The 23,426-nt window shown below is 48.3% G+C and overlaps 1 protein-coding gene across 6 annotated transcripts in view; it reads left to right on the plus strand.

Annotated features, from left to right (window-relative positions):
- Window positions 1-948: 948 nt before the first annotated feature.
- Window positions 949-23,426, plus strand: part of PKNOX1 (PBX/knotted 1 homeobox 1) — a 59,893-nt gene continuing 37,415 nt past the window's right edge. The window contains exon 1 of one of the 6 annotated variants that reach the window (XM_009437901.4): window positions 949-1,302. The gene's annotated coding sequence lies outside the window, so the exon portion shown is untranslated. Of the gene's footprint in view, window positions 1,303-1,867; window positions 1,922-2,108; window positions 3,403-20,270; window positions 21,313-23,426 lie in introns of those variants that run through there. The other 5 variants (XM_001142111.7, XM_054675089.2, XM_054675088.2 and 2 more) reach the window with 5 other exon arrangements.

The raw sequence follows: 23,426 nt of genomic DNA on the forward strand, positions 1-23,426 counted from the left end.
CTTGGCCAAGACCTCCTGGCGGTGTGGAGCTCTGAAGACACAGGAGGGATGTCCTCCGAGCTGTTCATGCCTAGACCCACCCCCAGGCTCCCTCTAGCAATCAGCTCCAGTCCTGGGCCTGTCTGCCTTCCGGGAGGAGTGGGGGCCCACAGAGCTGCCCTTCCCCCGCTGTGTATGGACTCAAGGCACTGATGGCCTTCGGTGGGCCACTGCATAAATGGATGTTTCTGCAGTATTGAAGGCCAGTCAGGCAAACCGTGTGCTTTCCTACGCACTGGGGAATGTGTCGCCCTTTCCTTACATCTTGGAGACCAAAGCCAGCCACCATCTGCACTTGTGGGTACATTGTGGCAGTGGTCGGTTAGGGTGGTCTTTCGAAGCAGTTTGAAATGCAGACACTTGTCGGCGTCCCCTAAGGCAGGTGCCCTTTACCTGGAGGCCGCATTGGTCACCTAGACCCGCAAGGCTCACCTGGGCCGGAAGGTGTGGTCAAGCGAGGCCAAGTAGCCCAGAGGCCACCCCTAAGCACCTGTGGACAACATGAGTCCTTGCTGGGGTCCTCACACTGAGGGAAGACAGCGCCCAGGGTAAAGCCTCAGGTGCTAAGCACTCGCGCTGCCGCAGTGGGGGAGGCACGTGAGCATCCACTGTGTCGCCCAGGCCCGTGCCCACCCGGGCTCCAGAGCCTGGGGAGGAAGGCTGCGAGGCTCCCACTGGCTTACATTCAAACCGGGCACACACAGAATGGAGGCCTTCGGCTACGGGACGCCCGGCGGTGGGGTTACGGGTGGTACAGCCCTCCCTCCCCGCCTGCTCGAGGCAAATGGTTTCGCCCGGCTACACACACCTCTCCTGGGCGGCAACTGAGGGCGCGGAGGGGGCGAGACGTGCGCTGAGGCCACGCCCCTACTGCATAGTCATAAGGCGGGAGGCTCTGCCTTCGGGGCGGGGCAGACAGCTCCTCGCGCTCGGGCGCGGCCGGTTGCGGGCACGGCCTAGCTCCGGGTGCGGGCGGGGCTGGAGGCGGGGCCGGCCACCGCCCGGTTCCCGCCCTCGCTCTCCTCCCCCAGCGATTAGGCCCCGCCCCGCGCCCGCCGCCGCGCAGGGAGGGGCGGGGCCCGTCTCTGGCAGGCCCCGCCCCCTCTCTGAATATTGATGCGGCGCGCGTCGGCGTCGCCCTCCTCCCATTGAGCGAGGCTGTGTCGCGTGGCCCAGCGTCGGCGTGACGGTTGGACGCGGGCGCGGCACTGCGGGTCCCGATTGCTGCAGCCGCTTGTCAGTGTGATGAAGATTGGCACCCAGGTAAGCTGTCACTCAACCGCTCCGCCGCCGCCGCCGCCGCTCTCGCCGCCGCCGTCCCTATCAATCACACCGGCCCGCGGCCGCCGCCCGCCGCCGCCGCTGCCGCCCGGGTTTGGAGGGCCGGCGCTGCCCCCGAGGGCCCGTATTTGACCCGCCGCCCGGGGCAGGGGGCGGGGAGGGGGCGCGGGTGGGGGAGGGGAGCGGGCACCCGCGGGGGAGGGGGCGCCTTCAGCCAAACCGGCGCGGGGGCGCGCCCAATTGGTTTCTCAGTGTGGGTTGAGGGACGCGGAAATTTCTGGAAGGCGCCGCCGCCGCCGCGCTGGGCCCGATCGAAGCGCGCGCTCCTAACCGTCCCTTTCGGAGTGCGGCGCGCGCGCCCCGGCGCGGGGCGGGGGCGGGGGCGCGCGGAGCCCGGCGCGGGCGGGGCGGCGGGCTTGAGGACCGGGGGCGCGCGGCGGGGCGGGGCCGGGGCGGGCGGCGCGCGTGGGGCCGGTCGGGTCCGCGGCCTCGCGGAGTCCTCAGGGCCGGCGGGGCTGCTCGGAGGGTGCGGGGCGCGCGGCGGCGCAGGCGGGAAGATGGCGGCCGCGACCCCGGCCCCGGCCTCGGCCGTGGCGAGCGGGTGGGTCGGGGTCCTGGGGGCGGTGGGCGTGATGGGGCTCGTGGCCCTCAGCCGGGCGCCGGCGCGGGAGCAGCCCAGGGCCGCTCGCTGACGGCAGTGTTTGGGGCCGGGTGCTGGGGAAGCGGTTCCGGCGTCCCGGGAATTGGTGGGAAGAGCCGCTTCTGTCACACGGGTCGTGGTAATGGATGACAGGAAGTGCCGGGCAGGGTCTGGGCGCCCTGTGGGTTTGCACCTTCCTTGTGAGGGAAATCGTGTCACTTAACGAAAAATGAAGAAACGCGGAGTCTGCTTTATGTCATCCTCGTGGCTCTCGAAATGCCTTATTTGGACAGTGGCTCTGCGACCGTGCCAGTTAGGGCCTCCGTTCCGATGGCGGATTCCTGACGGGAGGCCCGAGGGTCCGGGAATGGCGGCCTCCTGAGGTCGGGCCCAGGGCAGGCCAGGCTGAGCGCGACGGTGGGGCCGCAGCCCTGGGGGGTGTTCCACCTGTGTGAGGGGTTCTCTTCCAACTCTACAAGAGTTTGCTTTTTAAAACAGTAGATGATTTTTCCTTAGGAAGTGGTTCCTCTTCAGGATGAAAGAAACCCCCAGCTTTAGTTAGGTCTACTTTCATGATTTTTCCTGGCATACTGAAAAATAGGCTTTCTCTAAACATAAGGAAGAATCGAGGTGAAATGTGAACCTCTGCCAGTATAGTTATTGGTGATGCTCTTGCATTTAGTCATAATTTGGAAGATGGCAGGCTGACCCAAATGAGCCTTTCATCACTCTGCTTAATTTACTTGGAGTGATTTGTGAATCCTGTCCTTGTACACAGGCATACCTCAGATAATTCGAGTTCTAATCCAGACCACCGCAGTAAAATAAGTATTGCAGTAATGCAAGTGACACAACAGTTTTAGGTTTTTCAGTGCATATGAAAGTTGTAATTACAGTATACTACTTAAAGTGTGCAATAGCAAGCATTATATCTATAAAAATGTGCTTACGTTAATTAAAAAATATTTTAGTGCTAAAAATACTAATGATCATCTGAACCTTTAGTGAGTCCTGCTCGTTTTGTACGTTGACAGTCTTGCCTCAGTGTGGATGGCTGCTGACTGATCAGGGTGGTGGTGGCTGTGTCAGTTACTTAAAATAAGGCAACAGTGAAATTTGCTGCATTGATGGACTCCTCCTTTCATGAAAGACTTCTTTGTAGCATGTGATGCTGTTTTGATAGCATTTTAACCACAGTGAAAATTCTTTCAAAGTTGGAGGCTATTCTCAAACTCTGCCACTGCTATCCACTAAGTTGATGTGATATTCCAAATGTTTTATTGTCATTTCCACTATGTGCACAGCGTCTTCACTAGGAATAAATTCCATTTCAAGAAATCGCTTTCTTTGCTCATCCGTAAGAAGCAACTCTTCATTATTTCCACCACATCTGCAGTTCCTTCCTCCACTGAAGTCTTGAACTCCTCCAAGTCATCATGAGGGTTAGAATCAACTTCTTCCAAACTCCTGTTAGTGTTATTTGACTTCCTTCCATGAATCATGAATGGCATCTAGAATGGCAGATTCTTTCCAGAAAGTTTTCAGTTTACTTTGCCCAGATTCATGCGAGGAATCACTACCACAGCTATAGCCTTACAAAATGTATTTCTTAAATAATTAAGACTTGAAAGTCAAGATTACTCCTTGGATCCATAGCTGCAGAATGGATGTGGTGTTAGCAGACATGAAGACAGCATTCATCTCCTTGTGTACATCTCCATCAGAGCCCTTGGGTGACTAGGTACATTGTCAGTGAGCAGTAATATTTTGAAAGAAATCTTTTTCTGAGCAGTGGATCTCAACAGTGGGCTTAAAATATTCAATAATGTGTTATTCCATTTCCAGAGCACAGGCAAGAGTAGACGTAACATAATTCTTCAGAACCCTAGGATTTTCAGAATGGACAAAGACCATTGGCTTCAGCTTAAAGTCACCAGTGACATTTGCCCCTAACAAGAGAGCCAGCTTGCTCTTTGAAACTAAGCACTGAGTTCTCTCTAGGTATGAAAGTCCTAGATGTCATCTCCTTCCAAAGGAAGTCTTTTGTCTATATTGAAAATCTGCTTTTTAGTCTCGCTGCCTTCATCAATGATCTTAGCTAGACCTGGATAACCTGGTGTTGCTTTTCTGTTAGGTGGCACTTGCTGCTTTACCTTGTACTTTCGTGTTATGGGGACAGCTTCTTTCCTTAAACCTCATGAACCAGCCTCTGCTGCTTCCAACTTTTTTTTTTTTTTTTTTTTTTTTTGAGATGGATTTTCACTCTTATTGCCCAAGCTGGAGAGCAATGGCGTGATCTCGGCTCACTGCAACCTCCACCTCCCGGGTTCAAGCGATTCTCCTGCCTCAGCCTCCGTAGTAGCTGGGAGTACAGGCAGCTGCCACCACATACAGCTCATTTTTTGTATTTTTAGTAGAGACGGGCTCTACTAAATGTTAGCTAGGCTGGGACTTCTGACCTCAGGTGATCCACCTGCCTCAGCCTCTCAAAGTGCTGGGATTACAGGGGTGAGCTGCCGTGCCTGGCTCCAACTTTTCTTCTGCATCTTCCTCACCTCTCTCAGCCTTCATAGAATTGAAGAAAACTTGGGCCTGGTTCTCGATTAGGCTTCAGTTTAAGGGAATGTTGTGGCTGGTTTGATCTAATCAGACCACTCATACTTTCCACATATCACCAATAAGGCTGTTTCACTTTCTTTCCCTCCCTCCCTCTTTTTTTGAGACTATTGCCCAGGTTGGAGTGCAGTGGTATGATCATGGCTCACTGCAACCTCTGCCTCCTGGGTGCAAGCAATTCTCTTGCCTCAACCTCCCGAGTAGCTGGGATAACAGGTGAGCAGCATGTGTCCAGCTAATTTTTGTATTATTAGTAGAGGTAAGGTTTCACCATGTTGGCCAGGCTGGTCTCGAACTCCTGACCTCAAGTGATCCACCCGCCTTGGCCTCCCAAAGTGTTGGGATTACAGGTGTGAGCCAGCGGACCTGGCCATTTTCTTATTCATGTGTTCACTGGAGTAGCACTTTTTAATTGCCTTTAAGTTTTCCTTTGTTCTGAGAGGTGATTTAAAATTTCAAAAAATTGTGTATATATTTTTTTAATTTCAAAAATTGAAAAGAAACTTCTACTTTGCATTTACAACTTGGCTAACTTGTTTTTTTCTTTTCTTTTCTTTTCTTTTTTTTGAGATGGAGTCGCTCTGTCGCCCAGGCTAGAGTGCAGTGGCGTGATCTTGGCTCACTGCAACCTCTGCCTCCTGGGTTCAAGTGATTCTCTTGCCTCAGCCTACCAAGTAGTTGGGACTACAGACGTGAGCCACCACGCCCGGCTAATTTTTGTATTTTTAGTAGAGACAGGGTTTCGCCGTATTGGCCAGGCTGGTCTTGAACTCCTGACCTCAAATAATCCACCCACCTTGGCCTCCCAGAGTACTGGGATTACAGGCATGAGCCACCGCACCCAGCCCTTTTTTGTTTCTTTTAAAGAGATGAAGTCTCCCTATGTTGTCCAGGCAGGTCTCAAACTCCTGGCCTCAAGTGGTGGTCCTGCCTCAGCCTCAGGCATGATCCACTGTTCCTGGCCTTGGCTATGTTTTTGAGAGATAGGGTCTCATTCTGTTGCTCAGGTTGGGATGCAGTGGTGAGATCATAGCTCACTGCACTCTTGACCTCTTGGGCTAAAGTGGTTCTCCCACCTCAGCCCCCTGAGTAACTGGGACTACAGGGATGTGCCAGCATGCCCAGCTAATTTTGAAAAAGTTTTGTAGAAGTGAGGTCTCATTATGTTGCCTAGGCTGTCTCTTAAGTTCCTTTCCAGAATGGTGAATCCTTTCAAGCCGCCTTCCTGCCTCGTCCTTCCGAAGTGTTGGGATTACCCATATGAATCACTGTTCCTGACCTGAACATCAAAGATCACTGATCACAGATCCCCGTAACAGACATAATAATGACAAAGTTTGAAATAGTGAAGAATTACCAAAATGTAACACAGACACAAAGTGAGCTCCTGTTTTTGGAAAATTGGCACCAATAGGCTTGCTTTCTCCATACAGGGTTGCCACAAATCTTCAACTTGTGAAAAACATAATACCTGCTGAGTGCAATAAAGCAAAACACAGTAAAAGGTAAAATGAGGTGCTTATAGCCAGGCGCAGTGGCTCATGCCTGTAATCCCAGCACTTTGGGAGGCCGAGGCGGGTGGATCATGAGGTCAGGAGATCGAGACCATCCTGGCTAACACTGTGACACCCCGTCTCTACTAAATATACAAAAAATTAGCCGGGCGTGGTGGCGGGCACCTGTATTCTCAGCCACTTGGGAGGCTGAGGCAGGAGAATGGCGTGAACCCAGGGGGCGGAGCTTGCAGTGAGCCGAGATCACGCCACTGCACTCCAGCCTGGGCGACACAGCGAGACTCCATCTCAGAAAAAAAGAAAAAAGAAAAATGAGGTGCTTATAGTCTGTTGAATCTAAAATGCAGCAGTGTGTTATACCACTACAGATGCTCCCAGTGCCTCCTGGCTTGCTGCTTTCTTACCCCATCGGTGAAGGATGCTTTTCACTTCAGACTTAAAAGTGTGCCTTAGAATTGATGAAACATGGTCAGTGAAGTATGACTTGTTTCAAAGATTAACCTTCTGCGCTTATGATCTAAGTGTCAGCAGGTTCTGTGGTAATGATACTGGGTACAATGCATTTTGTTGGGATTCCTGTACTCTATATGTAGTTAACGTTTCTCTGGCAGTAACTTTAGAAAAGTACTACTTGTGAGGCCAGGTGCGGTGGCTCACACCTATAATCCTAGCGCTTTGGGAGGCCGAGGTGGGTGGATTGCCTGAGGTCAGGAGTTTGAGACCAGCCTGGCCAAGATGGGGCAACCCCTGTCTCTACTAAAAATGCAAAATTAGCTGGGTGTGGTGGCAGGAGCCTGTATTCCCAGCTACTCGGGAGGCTGAGGCAGGAGAATCACTTGAACCAGGAGGTGGAGGTTGCAGCGAGCTGAGATCGCTCCAGTGCACTTCAGGCTGGGCGACAGAGCAAGACTCCATGTCCGAAAAAAGAGAAAAAAAAATACTACTTGTAAATAGCAGAAATAGAAAGGTGCTACTTTTGAGAAGTAACATCCTATTTGCGGCTTACACTTTTGTTGCAAATTGTTAAAAGTGTCTGAAACTGTTTAGAAGGACAGCCTGAAACTGCTAAAGTGATGCAAAGTATAGACTCTGGTGGGGGAGGGGGCGTCTTAAATTTTCACGTCTGCTTGGCCTCTGGGGGCCTCTTAACAGCACTTTAAAGGAAATAAATAGATGAAGAAGAGAACAAATTATTTTGAAATACGGTTATTAAAATACTGTATTGAACCAAATTGGTGATAGTCCCATTTATTAGCTTAGTAACCGGATTGAGCTGTGGCTCTGGTAATTCATTTGGGAGTAGTGACGAGATTTTTGTGACACTCTAATGCTTTGGAAAATACCTGTTGCTGTTCCTGCTAAAACTCCAGGGCTTATTGTCTGCCTTTGTAATTGAAGGAGTGCTACATTTCAGCTAGAAGTTTTTGCCTTTTATCATTCATGTTCACAAATACCAAGTTGATTTACTCTCAGCCTATCCATTTGTAGGAATATATGGTGTCCTTTCTTTATTTCCTCAAATGATTATATTGATGACAAAAGAGACAAGGAAATAAAAACAGCACAGATAGGGGAATCCAAAGCCTAACAGTGTGTGTCCTTGGAGGTGAGGGTGAAGGAAGTGGCTGCAGGCCCTGGGAAGTACCATCTTGCATCCGTGTGCAGCACTGAGTGGATACCTCATGGTTCTGTCTTGTGTACACTGTTCAGGAGGACATGTAGAGTGGACATATCACATAGAAGAAGGTCAGTCTGGAAACTGTTAGGAGAAACACTCAAGGGCTGAGAGGCATGGTCTTTGGTGGAAAGAGCCAGCAGGCCTGGTGCTGGCGGTGCCCTGCTCGTGACAGTGTGCAAAGTCTGGAGCCTGGCCTGTTCCCGCCCTTGGCAGATGGTAGCTCCTTGTTTTGGATTGTTAGCCCCTGCCAGTTTAGTTACTGTTTCTGGAAGATTCACATAGAAGGCAGTGTGGTAATTCAGTCAACGTGTTGTCTGGCATATGGTATAAAACTGTTTAAAGCTCTGATTCTGAGGCCATGCCTCAGGGACTTGAGAAGGGGACAGAGCAGCTTATTTTATTTTATTATTTATTTTATTTAATTTTAATTTTATTTTATTTTGAGATAGGGTCTCACTTTTTCACCCAGGCTGGAGTGCAGTGGCACAATCTCGGCCCACTGCAGCCGGGAGCTTCTGGGCTCAAGTAATCTTCCCGCCACAGCCCCCAAAGTAGCTGGGATTACAGGCACGTGCCATCACACCCAGCTAATTGTACTGTTTGCCGTCTGTGATTGGTGCTGGAATGATTGGCTGTTTTAGTCGGGTTCTCAGGGTGGCAGGGAGCAGGCTGACTTCAAGTTGGGTGGGTGGTGAGATAGGTGGTTCAGGATCATGCAGGGATAAAGAAAACAGGAGTCTATGGGATTCTTGGGACCGCTGTATTGTTGCTGGGCCTCTGGGCAGATGGAACCATGGTTTGCGCTCTGGCAGGATCCAGTTCTGCACCAGGGCTCTTGGCCTTCCGCTTCAATTAGGTGGTTGCCCTCCACTGTCTGTTTTGTCTGTACGCTCCCCTCACAGTGGGGGCTCACCCAGCCTTACCTGCCCTGTACTCTCCCTTTTCCAGCACCCACCTCAGAGAGAGTGCCTGTGCTCTTCCCCCTCACACCACCTACCAGGCGCCGACCTTCGGGCTGGGGGCTGGCCTTGGGTTTTGCAGGGCTACCTGGCCCAGGGAGTGGTGCTTGGGGAGGAATGAGCTTCTGACACCTGCACAAGGAAGGCCCCCTTTGAGCAGGGCCTGCCAGTGGGGTTGGGTCACTCAAAGGGGCTGTGGATTGGTAGGTACTATGATCACAGTTTCCAGAACATAATGCCTGAGTGAGAGCATGTGTTTTGTTACATGTTCTCTCAGACATTTTATGAAGGTTTGTACATTTTTTTGCATTAAAAATGTTAGGAATTTAACTTGACAAGAAAAAGGAGCATAAGGCCGGGTGCAGTGGTTCACGCCTGTAATCCCAGCACTTTGGGAGGCCAAGGTGGGTGGATCACCTGAGGTCGGGAGTTCGAGTCCAGCCTGAACAACATGGAGAAACCCTGTCTCTACTAAAAATACAAAAAATTAGCCGGGTGTGGTGGTGCATGCCTGTAATCCCAGCTACTTGGGAGGCTGAGGCAGGAGAATCACTTGAACCCAGGAGGTGGAGGTTATGGTGAGCTGAGATCGCGCCATTGCACTCCAGCCTGGGCAACAAGAGCGAAACTCCATCTCAAAAAAAAAAAAAAAGTTTAATAAACATTAAATTGCTAAACTTTACGTTCTTCTAAATTTAGTTACGTATTTGAGCATACTTTTTTTTCCCCCACGAAACAGGGGCTTGCTCTGTCGCCCAGGCTGGAGTGCAGTGGTGCAATCTTGGCTCCCTGCAACCTCTGCCTCCCGGGTTCAAGCAATTCTCCTGCCTCAGCCTACTGAGTAGCTGGGATTACAGGTGCCCACCACCACGCCTGGCTAATTTTTGTATTTTTAGTAGAGATGGAGTTTTACCATGTTGGCCAGGCTGGTCTCAAACTCCTGACCTCAGATGATCTGCCCACCGTTGCCTTTCAAAGTTCCAGGATTACAGGCGTGAACCACTGTGGCGGGCCTTTTTTTCCAATTTTTTGTTATGGTAAAATACACGTAACAAAATTTACCATCTTAACCATTTTCAGTGTGCAGTTCAGTGGTGGTAAGTTCATTCATACTTTTGTACAGCCATCACCACCATCTGTCTCCAGAACCCTTCATCTTGTAAAACTGAAACTCTATACCCATTAAACACTGCCTCCCCATTTCCCCTCCCTGAAGCCCCTGGCAACCACCATTCTACTTCCTGTCTCTGAATTTTGCTACTGTAGGGACTTCATACCAGTGGAATTATGTAGTATTTGTCTTTTTGTGACCAGCTTAGCTCATTTACCATAATATCCTTAAGGTTCATCTATGTTGTAGTGTGTGTCAGAATTTCCTTCCTTTTTAAGGCTGAATACTCCATTGTATGGATATACTGAATTTTGTTTATCCATCCCTCAACAGACACTTGAGTTCCTTCTACCTTTTGACTATTTTGAATAATAAAACTGTGAACCTGAGTGTATAAATACTTCTCCGAGATCCTACTTTCAATTTTTTCGGATATAGATCTAGAAGTGGGATTGCTGGATCATACTGGAATTCTGTTTTTAATTTTTTAGGGAACCTCCATCCGATTTTTCACAGCAACTGTACTGTTTTATATTCCTTTTAATTTAATTTATTTTTTATTTTTCCAAAGACTCCATAAGGAGGGAGTATCAGTTTACATTCCTACCAACAGTACAGAGGTTCCAGTTTCTCCGTATCTTCACCAACACTTATTTTCTTATGTGTTGTTGCTTTTTTTAATAGCAGCCATCCTAATGGATTTGAGGTGGCATCTTACTGTCGTTTTGATTTGCATTTCCCTAATAATTAGTGATGGGGAGCATCTTTTCACATGTTCATCGGCCATTTACATGTCTTTGGAGAAATATCTCTTCAAGTCCTTTGCCCCTTTTTGAATTGGGTTTCTTACATGCATACGTGTGTGCGTGTGTGTGTGTGTGTGTGTGTGTGTGTGTGTGTGTGTGTTTTAAAGAGACAGGGTCTCATGATGTTGTCCAGGCTGGTCTCCAACTCCTGGGCTCAAGTAATCCAGTAATACTCCTGCCTCAGCCTCCCAAGGAGCTGGGACTTAAAGACATGGGCCCCTGTGCCTGGCTATGTTCATACGTTTTTACATATTTTTAAAGCTATATTGTGTTATGCTTTTAGTTGGCATTTTAGTGATTTTTAAAACATTTATATAATCCACACATTTCTCGTTTTAAAAATTTAAGGTCTCATACACTTTTGTGAGTCCAGTTTTTTTCTTTTTCTTTTTTTTTGAGACAGAGTTTCGCTCTTGTTGCTCAGGCTGGAGTGCGATGGCACGATCTTGGCTCACCACAATCTCCACCTCCTGGGTTCAAGCAATTCTGCCTCAGCCTCCCAAGTAGCTGGGATTACAGGCATGTGCCACCCCGCCTGGCTAATTTTGTATTTTCAGTAGAGACAGGGTCTCTCCATGTTGTTCAGGCTGGTCTCGAACTCCCGACCTTAGGTGATCTGTCTGCCTTGGCCTCCCAAAGTTCTGGGATTATAGGCGTGAGCCACCATGCCCGGCCAGTTCCAGTTTTTTGTATTATTTTACGGCCATGCTCTATGTTGTGGAGCCTTTTGAGTATTTAGGTTTTGATACTTTCTGTGTTTTGCCATCCGAAAGCTGGAGTCCCTCTGACCCACCAAGCTTAGTGCTGACAGGGAGAGTAGAGAGGGGTGGCTGCTGTGCAGGGAGGGAGTGCAGGTGCCAGTTCCACAGTGCTGTGTGCCCAGTGTAGGCAGTGCTTGAGAGAGAGGCTGTCCATGGGAAAGGGGTCCTTGCCTCCAAGGGTTAGGGTTCCTCATTTTCTTTTCTTTTTTTTTTTTTTTTTTGAGATGGAGTCTCACTCGCTCTGTTGCCCAGGCTGGACTGCAATGGCGCGATCTCGGCTCACTGCAACCTCTGTCTCCCGGGTTCGAGCGATTCTCCTGCCTCAGCCTCCCGAGTAGCTGGGACTACAGGCATGCGCCACCATGCCCGGCTAATTTTTGTACTTGCAGTAGAGATGGGTTTCACCACGTTGGCCAGGCTGATCTCGAACTCCTCACCTCAGGTGATCCACCCGCCTCGGCCTCTCAAAGTGCTGGGATTACAGGCGTGAGCCACTGTGCCTGGCCCCTTATTTTCTTTCTGTTCCTTTTTTTGTTTGTTTTTTGTTTTTGTTTGTTTGTTTGTTTGTTTTGAGACGGAGTCTCACTCTGTCATCCAGGTTGGAGTGCAGGGGAGTGATCTTGGCTCACTGCAGTCTCCACCTCCTGGGTTCAAGTGATTCTCTGACCTCAGCCTCCTGAGTAGCTGGGATTACAGGTGCAAGGCACCACACCTGGCTCATTTTTGTATTTTTAGTAGAGATGGGGTTTTGCCATGTTGGCCAGGCTGGTCTCGAACTCCTGACCTCAAATAAGTTGCCTGCCTCGACCTCCCACAATGCTGAGATTACAGGAGTGAGCCACCACGTCCGGCCAGGGTCTTAAAACTTTGATGCGAATTTAAATTTACCAGCTGTAACAGACCATCCAGCTCAGAGTCTGTTAAAACAAATTGCAGGCCGGGCGTGGTGGCTCACGCCTGTAATCCTAGCACTTTGGGAGGCTGAGGCGAGTGGATGACTTGAGACCAGGAGTTTGAGACCAGCCTGGTCAACATGGCAAAACCCAGTCTCTCCTAAAAATACAAAAAAATTAGCTGGTCATGGTGGCGGGTGCCTATAATTCCAGCTACTCAGGAGACTGAGGCAGGAGAATTGCTTGAACCTGGGAGGTGGAGATTGCAGTGAGCTGAAATCGTGCCATTGCAGTCTAGCCTGGGCAACAGAGCGAGGCTCTGTCTCAGAAAAAAAAAAAAAAATTAAAAAAAAATTGCAAAACCATTAAAATGTAAAATACCTTTGATACTAGAATTTTGTTTTGTCTTTAGGGGACATATGTGGGCCTTTGGGTTAGAAATACTTTTTGATACAGATTTTAACAGGATTTATGATCTATGATTTCATTTGAATATTACACTTCAAATGATACCTTGCCAAACCTTGTTTGAAAAATAAAGTGATGGCTGGGTGCAGTGGCTCATGCCTGTAATTCCAGCACTTTGGGAGGCCGAGGCGGGTGGATCATGAGGTCAGGAGTTAAAGACCGTCTTGGCCAAGGTGGTGAAACTCCATCTCTACTAGAAATAGAAAAATTAGCCAGGCATGGTGGCAGGCGCCTGTAGTCCCAGCTACTGGGGAGGCTGAGGTAGGAGAATCCCTTGAACCTGGGTGGTGAAGATTGCAGTGAGCCAAGATCATGCCATTGCACTCCAGCCTGGGTGACCGAGTGAGACTTGGTCTCAAAAACAAAAAAAAAGTGATTTCTTGACAAATGTTTTCCTCAGAATGAGTCATTTATTGACTGAACATCTCTTTGGAATAGGAGCTGTGGAAGCCAGGGTGGAAGACAGATGGACAACTGGCTTGTGGTTTCTGAACCACAGGTGCCTAAAACTTCTCACACACAAAATGAAAGCTCACTTAACTGTCATGATGTATAGTTAGTGTCCTAAAAGGTGTCCTGGAGAAGGTATTTTGGGAGGACTGGTAACAAACACAACACCTAGAGATGCAGTCTCTGGATCTGACTGTTGTGTTGTCTTCAGTCGTTTTCTGGCTTTATAAATGCCTCAGTGTTACTGTTTGCTAGAACTGGAATTACCCTAGAATTTCCAGTGGAATTGTGGCTGTTCATTAGTCAGCACTGCTCTGGGTAGCAGCTAGGAGGTGGCACTCTGGGAGTTGGTCCTCTGCTAGGCGCGGCACCTGGTGAGGGGGATGGGGCTGTGTGGACTCCTCCAGCAAGGCAGCGTCTAGTACATTACATTACAGTACACAGGATAGTGTCACTAAACTGAGTCAGAGAGCACATTTTAGGTGGATTTAAAGAAGTATACTCAGGCCAGGTGCGGTGGCTCACACCTGCAATCCCAGCACTTTGGGAGGCCAAAGTGGGCAGATCACCTGAGGCCAGGAGTTCAAGACCAGCCTGACCAACATGGAGAAACTCTTGTCTCTACTAAAAATACAAAACTAGCTGGGCGTGGTGGCGCATGCCTGTAATCCCAGCTACTCGGGAGGCTGAGGCAGGAGAATCACTTGAACCTGGGAGGCGGAGGTTGCAGTGAGCTGAGATCGTGCCATTACACTCCAGCCTGGGCAACAAGAGCTAAACTCCCTCTCAAAAAAAAAAAAAAAAAAGTATACTCAGATTTTCTGACTCCTCTGGGTACTAGAAAGAGGAAAAGAAAGTCTAGTAAGATTTTTTTAAAAGTATCGCTTCTCTTTGAACAGCTGTAATTTTGGTCAGGGATTGGCAAACCACAGGCCTATGGGCCAGATCCCACTGACCTTTTTTTTGTATGGCCCTAGGGCTGAGAATAGTTTCTACTTTTTTTTTTTTTTTTGAGATGGAGTCTTCGCTCTTTTCACCCGGGCTGGAGTGCAGTGGCGCGATCTCGGCTCACTGCAAGCTCTGCCTCCTGGGTTCACGCCATTCTCCTGCCTCAGCCTACAGAGTAGCTGGGACTACAGGTGCCCACCACCACACCTGGCTAATTTTTTGTATTTTTAGTAGAGACAGGGTTTCACCGTGTTAGCCAGGATGGTCTCGATCTCCTGACCTCGTGATCCACCCGTCTCGGCCTCCCAAAGTGCTGGGATTACAGGCGTGAGCCACCGCACCCGGCCTCTACATTTTTAAAGACCTGTAAAGAAAGCATATGTAATACAGACAGTATGTGACCCACAAACCTGAAATATTTACCTTCTGGCCCTTTACAGAAAATGTTTGCTGGTCACACCTCCCACACCTTCAGTTCTTTTTGTTTTTGTTTTTGTTTTGAGACGGAGTCTCACTCTGTCACCCAGGCTGGAGTGCAATGGCCTACTCTCAGCTCACTGCAACCTCTGCCTCCCGGGTTCAAGTGATTCTCCCTCCTCAGCCTCTTGAGTAGCTGAAATAGGCGCATGCCACCACACCCAGCTAATTTTTGTATTTTTAGTAGAGATGGGGTTTCACTATGTTGGCCAGGCTGGTCTCAAACTCCTGACCTCATGATCCGCCCACCTCGGCCTCCCAAACTGCTGGGATTACAGGCGTGAGCCACTGTGCCCGGCCAGCCCTCAGTTCTTACTTGGACCAAATCAAAGTTGGTCTGGATCTAAATGGAATCAAATAGCAGAACTGTTGGGAGATATGAAAAACACATGGGGATTTGGTGAGCTACTCTCCTTCAGCTGACTCATGCCTTGCTGTGATTGGTATACAGTATTGTCTATGTAAAAGTTGAGCCTAAAGAAATAGCTCTTAAATCACCATTAGAATTGTAAAGGAATATATGTGAGTAGTTCTAACAGCTGAAGTCTAGAACTCTGCTTCAGTGACTAGTTCCCATTGAGCGCTGGGACACGCTTTGCTGAGAGTCACTGTGGAGGGTCAGATTCTTTCCGGTGGCTCCCATGCTTCACCGAGAGCAGTTGTGCTGATCCCCCAGGCCACTGGGACAGCAGGGCAGGCTCCTTGATCAGGGCTGGCCCAGGAACGGAGTGGGTTGATGAGAGGGAGCCTGGTCCCTGGGATACTGGTTAGGGTCTACAGGCTGGGGACCCTGCGGCCTGGATGAGGACCCCTCACTGGTCTTTGGCTTCTCAGGCTGGGGACCCTGCGGCCTGGATGAGGACCCCCTCACTGGTCTTTGGCTTCTCAGGACTTCTTTCTTTGTAGAATCTCCCTCATCCCTTCCTTTTTCTGTTTGATGTCTCTTTCCTCATTTCTTCTGTAAAATACATGTAACAAGGGACTGAATAATTTCCAACTTTTTTTTTTTTTGATAAAGGGTCTCACTATGTTGCTGGTTTTGAACTCCTGGACTCAAGCAATATTCCCGCCTTGGGCTTCCAAAGTGCTGGGCTTACAGATGTAAGCCACTGGGCCCGGCCTATCCCCAACCTGTTTTTTTCAGTTTTTTTTCAGTTTTTTTCAGCTTTTGTGATAGTTTTCTCATGGATCTTTTGACTGGTCAGGATAACATTGCTTAGAGATGTATTTTACTTGATTACTTAAATGTATGTTTCTGTTTCATTTTTTTTTTTTTTTGAGTCAGTCTCACTCTGTCACCCTGGCTGGAGTGCAGTGATGTGATCTCGATTTCACTGCGACCTCCACCTCCAGGGTTCAAGTGATTCTCTCAAGTCTCAGCCTCCCGAGTAGCTGGGATTACAGGCGTGTGCTACCACGCCTGGCTAATTTTTGCATTTTTAGTAGAGATGGGTTTCACCACGTTGGCCAGGCTGGTCTTGAACTCCTGACCTCAAGTAATCTGCCTGCCTCAGCCTCCCAAAATGCTAGGATTACAGTCGTGAGCCACCACCCCCAGCCAAAAAGCAGATTTAAAATGTTAGACAAGCTGAACTCAAGGCGGAAGCATTAGATAGAGGGATATTAACATAATCATTTACAGGCATTGTTAATAATCATGGGCAGGCATGGTGGCTCACACCTGTAATCCCATCACTTTAGAAGGCCAAGGAGGGCAGATTGCTTGAGCTCAGGAGTTTGAGGCTAGCCTGGGCAACATGGCAAAACCCTGTCTCTACAAAAAATACAAAAATAAACCGGGTGTGGTGGTGCATGCCTGTGGTTCCAGCTACTCTGGGGCTGAGGTGGGAGGGTTGCTTGAGTGAGGGAGGTCGAGGCTGCAGTGAGCCAGATGGTGCCATTGCACTCCAGCCTGGGCGACAGAGCCAGACCCTGTCTCAAAAAAAAAAAAAGTAATAAGCGGACACAGTGTGCCTGTAATCCCAGCTACTCGGGTGGCTGAGGCAGGAGAATTGCTTGAAATCAGGTGGTGGTTGCAGTGAGCCGAGATCACACCACTGCACTCCAGCCCGGGTGACAGAGCAAGACTCCGTCATAAATGAATAAATAAATAAATAAATAATAAGTAACGATCCATTGTGGCTTCCTGGAAACATCCATGTTCACAGCTGGGGTCTGGTCAGTCTGCATAGTGGAGCACACTGCTAGGATGCATCCTTAGCAAGTGAAAAAAGTGAGGTTCAGAACTGTTTGTAGAGTATAGCCTTTTATCTAAGGAAGGCAGATGAAGACTGGCTTATGATAAAGGTGCTAACCCCCAGACTAGTAAAAATGGGGTTCCCTGTGGAGTAGGGAAGGGGCAGTGTTATAAGTTGGATTTCTGGCCATATCTGCTATAGTATTGAACATGGAACTCTAGGGGAGGAAAGATGTTTTCCTTCTACCCATCTTAGGTTCATTGGCTGGGGCTCCTGGAACAGAAGACAGATTTACAAAAGAGAAAGGCACACAAATTTATGTAATATAAGTTTTACATGACATGGGAGCCTTTATAAGGAAATGACCCAAGGAAATGGTTAAACCTGAGTGGTTTTGTGTTAGGTTTGATGAGCAATGAAAAGCTATGGAGAACTATGATAGGAGGAGTGTGAGCTAAACGCAATGAACTGGGGGAAACTTAGCAAGGTCTGTTCAGATTTCTCTCTGTATCCTTCTTTGGAGGTCAGCATGTTTCCTCCCCCCGTAGATACGGAGGGCACTTCTCACATGAGGGTCTTACCACCTGCTTTGGGTGAGGGTCAGAAAGTCCTTCCTAGGTTTCGTGACCTGCCTCAGGAGAGAAGGGTCGGGGAAGGTCAGAGAGATGTTCCTGCACAAGCTTCTTCTCAAATTCTTTCAGCTTCAAATATTCAGTGTGCCCAGGTGCCACATTTTGGGGTAGCATGTCCTGAACCTTGTCAAAACTATATGGATGTTTTAATATAGTTTTAAGATAAAATGAAGTCAAAAGTTGGGGGGAAGTAGTCTCTAAAAATTGAAAGCAGCCGGGCACTGTGACTCACAGCTGTAACCCCAGCATTTCGTGAGGCCAAGGTGGGAGGATCGCTTGAAGCCAAGAGTTCGATACCAGCCTTGGAAACAGCCAGACCCCATCTCTACAAAAAAAGAAAAAAAAAAAAACCCTGAAAGCAAAACGAATAAAAATAACCAAACCACAAATTGAGTTGGTGGCTTAACTATACAGAGAGGAGTTATTTCAAGTGACTTCAAAACAAATTGTATTGGCCAGGCGTGGTGGCTCACGCCTGTAGTCCCAGCACTTTGGGAGATCGAGGCAGTCGGATCACGAGGTCAGGAGATTGAGACCATCTTGGCTAACACAGTGAAATCCCGTCTCTACTAAAAATACAAAAAAATTTAGCCGGGCATGGTGGCAGGCGCCTGTAGTCCCAGCTACTCGGGAGGCTGCGGCAGGAGAATGGCGTGAACCCCAGAGGCGGAGGCGGAGCTTGCAGTGAGCTGAGATCATGCCACTGCACTCCAGCATGGGCGACAGAGCGAGACTCCGTCTCAAAAAAAAAAAAAAACCAAAAAAACAAATTGTATTGTACATCCTAGCAGGGTAAATCCTAAAGACAAAATAACTAAAAAGAAACCCTGGGCAGTTTTTAGTATGTGAATTGTTAGTAATAACATTTTAACTTATTTATTTATTTATGTACTTACTGACTTACACTTACTTTTTGAGATGGTATCTTGCTCTATCAGCCAAGCTGGATCGTGCCACTGCACTCAGCTTCCAAACCTTTGCTATTGCTGGAGATGCACTACTACAAATAAGCCACAGGACATGACTTTCTTCAGACCCTGCAGAGCATGTTACACTCATGTGGCTTCGGAAGCTGCATTCCGGTCACAGCTGAGCGTCTTTCGTGGTGCTTGCCTCATGGGCCACCTACTTCATCAGCTCACCCTGTGTTTCCCATTTTGAATAATGCCATAATTCATAGGTTGAATTGATGTAATTCACTGTTGCAGGCACCAGAGTTGTACAGATTGTTGACAAGTGTCCTGTCCTTGTGAGTTCGACCTTATCTTAGAAGCACAATTATTTTATCGTCAGAGGTCAGGCTGTGTAGAAGAAATAGCAGGGCTTTGGAGCTGGACAGATTGAAATCACCCAACCTCTGGTACATCTGTCTCCTCAACAGCGAAACAAGGACAACTAACCTATCTGCGTCTTCTAGAGTAGTCTGGTCACAACTAGTGTGAACCCCCCGGTCACACTGTTAGTGGCAAAAAACCATTTTATTATGTGGACAAATTCTGTGGACCAGGAATATGGAGAGGAAGTGGCTGTCTCTCCTCCAGGATGTCTGAGTCCTCAGCTGGGACGACTCAGCGGCTGGGGGTGACGTAATGACTGAGGAATGGTATCTTCTGGAGGCGCTTACTGAAATCTGTCAGCTGGAACACGAGCTGGGGATACTGACCAGAGCACACGTGCAGACTCCACAGGACCTGGGCTTCTCCACAGATTAGAGGAGGTCTTCACAGCACTGGGGGTTCCCTCACAGCACTGGGGGGTTCGGTTCCCTCACAGCACTGGGGCTTCCTTTATATCATTGGGGAGGGCTCCCTCAAGCATTGAGGGATTTCCTTTATATCACTGGGGGGCTTCCTCACAGCAATGGGGGTCTTCCTCACAGTATCGGGGGCTCCCTAATAGCACTGGGGGCTTCTTTGATATCATTGCGAGCTTCCTCACAGCACTGGGGGGCTTCCTCAGCACTGGGGGTCTCCTTTATGTCATTAGGGGGCTTTCTCATAGCAGTGTCAGGGGGGCATTCCTCACAGCATGGGGCTTCCTGGTAGTCGGAGTGTCACTATGAACAAGATGGAAGCCTCCTCGCCTTTTCTGACCCAGCTCTGGAGTCGCACACCATCATTTCCACTGCATTCTCTTGTTCTCAAATGAGTCACTCAGGTCAGCCTGGATTGCAGAGGAAGGGACAAAGACCTCGTGTCTCGATGGGAGAAATGCCATAGAGTTGGGGGATGCACTGGCCTTGGCATGTAGTAGACACAGCTCTGTCTGCCCTCACTGCCCCTTTCCTCCCCTCACGAAGCTCCATTCTTCTCCTGACACTCAAAACGCTAACGGAACGAATGTCCGTCTCGCCTCCGCAGGGCCTACATCAACAGGACTCGCAGGCCGAGCTTCCAGGCGCCTTGAGTGGCTGGGCCGGGCCTCCACGTGGCCCTGCTGCAGGGTTAGGTGGGAGCGAGACTGGCCCCACTCCTGTTGACTGTTCCACCAGCACCTTCAGTTTGTGGAAGTGGTTGTGTCCAAAGAGATTTTCGTAAAAACATCACAATTCTAAAACTTTTTTTTTTTTTCCACAATTCTAAAACTTTATGCATTTTTGGCATTTAAAAAGCCCTGGCAAGTCTACTGCCTTATTTCTCCTGCTCCCTTGGCCTGTGGGTCTGTTCCTGTATGGTTACCCACTTTGTTTTTTTTTTTTTTTTTTTTTTTTTTTTTTTTTTTTTTTTTTGCTGTTACTGTGGCTTTGTAGTATATTTTAAAATTTGGTATTCGTTAACTCTTTTTTTTTTTTTTTTTTTTGAAACAGAGTCTCGTTCTGTTGCCCGGGCTGGAGTGCAGTGGTGCAGTCTGGGCTCACTGCAGCCTCCGCTTCCCGGGTGCAAGTGATTCTCCTGGCTCAGCCTCCGGAGTAGCTGGGATTACAGGCACACGCCACCATGCCTGGCTAATTTTTGTATTTTTAGTAGACACGGGGTTTCACCATGTTGGCCAGGCTGGTCTCAGACTCCTGACCTCAGGTGATCCACCGGCTCAGCCTCTCAAAGTGTTGGGATTACAGGCGTGAGCCACCGCGCCCAGCCTTTTTTTTTTTTTTTTTTTAAGGCAAGGCAGGGTCTCCCTTTGTCGCCCAGGCTGGAGTACAGTGGTATGATCACGGCTCACTGCAGCCTTGACCTCCCGGACTCAAGTGATCCCCCTGCCTCAGCCTCTCAAGCAGCTGGGACTACAGACATGTGCCACCACGCCCAGCTAAATTTTTGGATTTTTAGTAGAGATAAGGTCTCACTGTGTTGCCCAGGCTGGTCTTGAACTCCTGAGCTCAAACGATCCTTCTACCGCAGCCTCCCAAAGTGCTGGGATTACAGGCAGGAGCCACTGCACCTGGCCTCTTAGCTGTTTTAAGGGTAACCTAGCTACTCACAGACCCTTTATTTCTCCATTTACATTTGAGAGCAGTTTTATTTTATTTATTTTATTTTATTTACTTTGGAGGAAGTTTGATTGAGATTATATCTGCATGATTTATTATTTATTTATTTATTTATTTGAGACAGAGTCTTGCTCTGTCTCCCAGGCTGGAGGGCAGTGGCATGATCTTGGCTCACTGCAACCTCCACCTCCCGGATTCACGCAATTCTCCTGCCTCAGCCTCCCGAGTAGCTGGGATTACAGGCATGCGCCTCCACGCCCGGCTAATTTTTTTTTGTATTTTTAAGTGGAAACGGGATTTCACCATGTTGGCCAGTCTGGTTTCGAACTCCAGACCACAAGTGATCCGCCCGCCTCAGCCTCCCAAAGTGCTGGGATTACGTGTGTGAGCCACCATGCCCAGCCAAATTTAGTAAGTTTTAACTTTCACCTTTAAGACAGCCTTTGAACAACTTAAATTATCAGACCATATATATATATATATATATATATATATATTTTTTTTTTTTTTTTTTTTTTTTGAGACGGAGTCTTGCTCTGTCACCCAGGCTGGAGTGCAATGACACAATCTCAGCTCACTGCAGCCTCCGCCTCCTGGGTTGAAGCAGTTCTCCTGCCTCGGCCTCCCAAAGTGCTGGGATTACAGGCGTGAGCCACTGCACCCAGCCAATTTTTGTATTTTTAGTAGAGACGGGGTTTCACCATGTTGACCAGACTGGTCTTGAACTCCTGGCCTCAAGTGATCCACCCACATTGGCTTCCCAAAATGCTAGTATTACAGGCACGTGCCACTGTACCTGACTGTTTTAACCAGTTTTGTTAGAGAGAAGGACTACCAATCTATACATTTTGAAATTCTGACTTTTCCCTCATATTATGAACATTTTGAAAGACAATCTGAGAGTAGAATCTTGATTATCTGCTACCTAGATTCAACAGTTATTGTTATCTGGACCCAATTTATTTATGTTTATTTTTTTTTGATCCATTTGAAAGTAAGTTTTGGATATCATGGTCATACAACTAAACATTGAGCACGTACTTCTCAAAATGGTGATATTTATGCTGTGAGCTTATAGCTTTATCACACCATCGAAATAACACTCAATCTCTAATAGTGTATAATACTATATATTCACATCTCCTCAAATTTCCTTAAGTTGTCTTTTACAGTGTTTGTTTTTGAAACCAAGATCACATACCACATTTGGTTGTTGTTCCTTTTCTTTTCTTTTTCTTTCTTCTTTTTTTTTTTTTTTAGACGGAGTCTTGCTCTGTCGCCCAGGCTGGAGTGCAGTGGCGCAATCTTGACTTACTGCAGCCTCCGCCTCCTGGGTTCAAGTGATTCTTCTGCCTCAGCCTCCCCAGTAGCTGGGATTACAGGTGCCTGCCACCATATCCAGCTGATTTTTGTATTTTTAGTAGAGACGGGGTTTTACCATCTTGGCCAGGCTGGTCTCGAACTCCTGACCTCAGGTAATCCACCTGCCTCAGCCTCCCAAAGTGCTGGGATTACAAGTGTGAACCACCACACCTGGCCGTTTACTTTTATTTTTGCCAGTTTCTTTATAGAGTGCCTCTCAGTTTGGGTTCCTGGGTGTGTCCTGAGGATTGGACTCACAGCTTGCATTTTAGGAAGGACTGCACAGAAGCCAGTAGAGTGTATCCTTTTCATTGCATCATTGTTTTCCCTTTGTAATTAATAAGTGTTTTGAGCCTGGTGCTGTGGCACATGCCTGTAATCCCAGCACTTTGGGAGGCGGAGGTAGGAGGACGGCTTGAGCCCAAGAGTTCAAGACCAGCCTGGGCAACAGAGTGAGACCCCTGTCTACAAAAAAATGCAAACATTAGCCAGGTATGGTGGCATGTGCCTGTAGTTCTAGCTACTCAAGAGACTGAAGTGTGAGGATTGCTTTAACCTGGGAGGTTGAGGCTGCAGTGAGCCAGAGTCTTGCCACTGCATTCCAGCCTGTGAATACAGCAAGAACCCATGTCAAAAAAATAAAAAATGAAATGTATCTTATGGCAGGTACTTTGAGATTATGTACATTTCCTGTTTCTCATACTTTCACAAACTAGTGTTAGCATCCATTGATGATTCCTGTCTGAAACGGCTTACTGTGGTGGTTGCCGAATGGTGATGTTTGAAAGCTGTCGTCATCCTCTACACATTAGAGAACTCTTGTATTTTAGAGCTTTTTCTGCTCCCCATCTATTCATTTATGTATTTATATTTTTAAAGAAAAACTTATTCTGACCCTTATTAAAGATGGCAAGGCACTTAGTGCTTTGGGAGGCAAGGCAGGACGATAGCTTGAGGCCAGGAGCTTGAGACCAGCCTGGGCAACAAAGTGAAACCTCATATCTACAGAAATTTTTTAAAATTAGCCAAGTGTGGTGGTGTGAGCCTGTAGTCCTAGCTCCGTGGGAGGCTGAGGCAGGAGGATCACTTGAGTCCAGGGGTTCGAGGCTGCAGTCAGTGCACCATGATTGCACCACTGTACTCCAGCCTAGGTGACAGAGCAA

The sequence above is a fragment of the Pan troglodytes genome, chromosome 22 (genome assembly GCF_028858775.2).
Source record: "Pan troglodytes isolate AG18354 chromosome 22, NHGRI_mPanTro3-v2.0_pri, whole genome shotgun sequence".
In the NCBI taxonomy this organism is placed as follows: Eukaryota; Metazoa; Chordata; class Mammalia; order Primates; family Hominidae; genus Pan; species Pan troglodytes.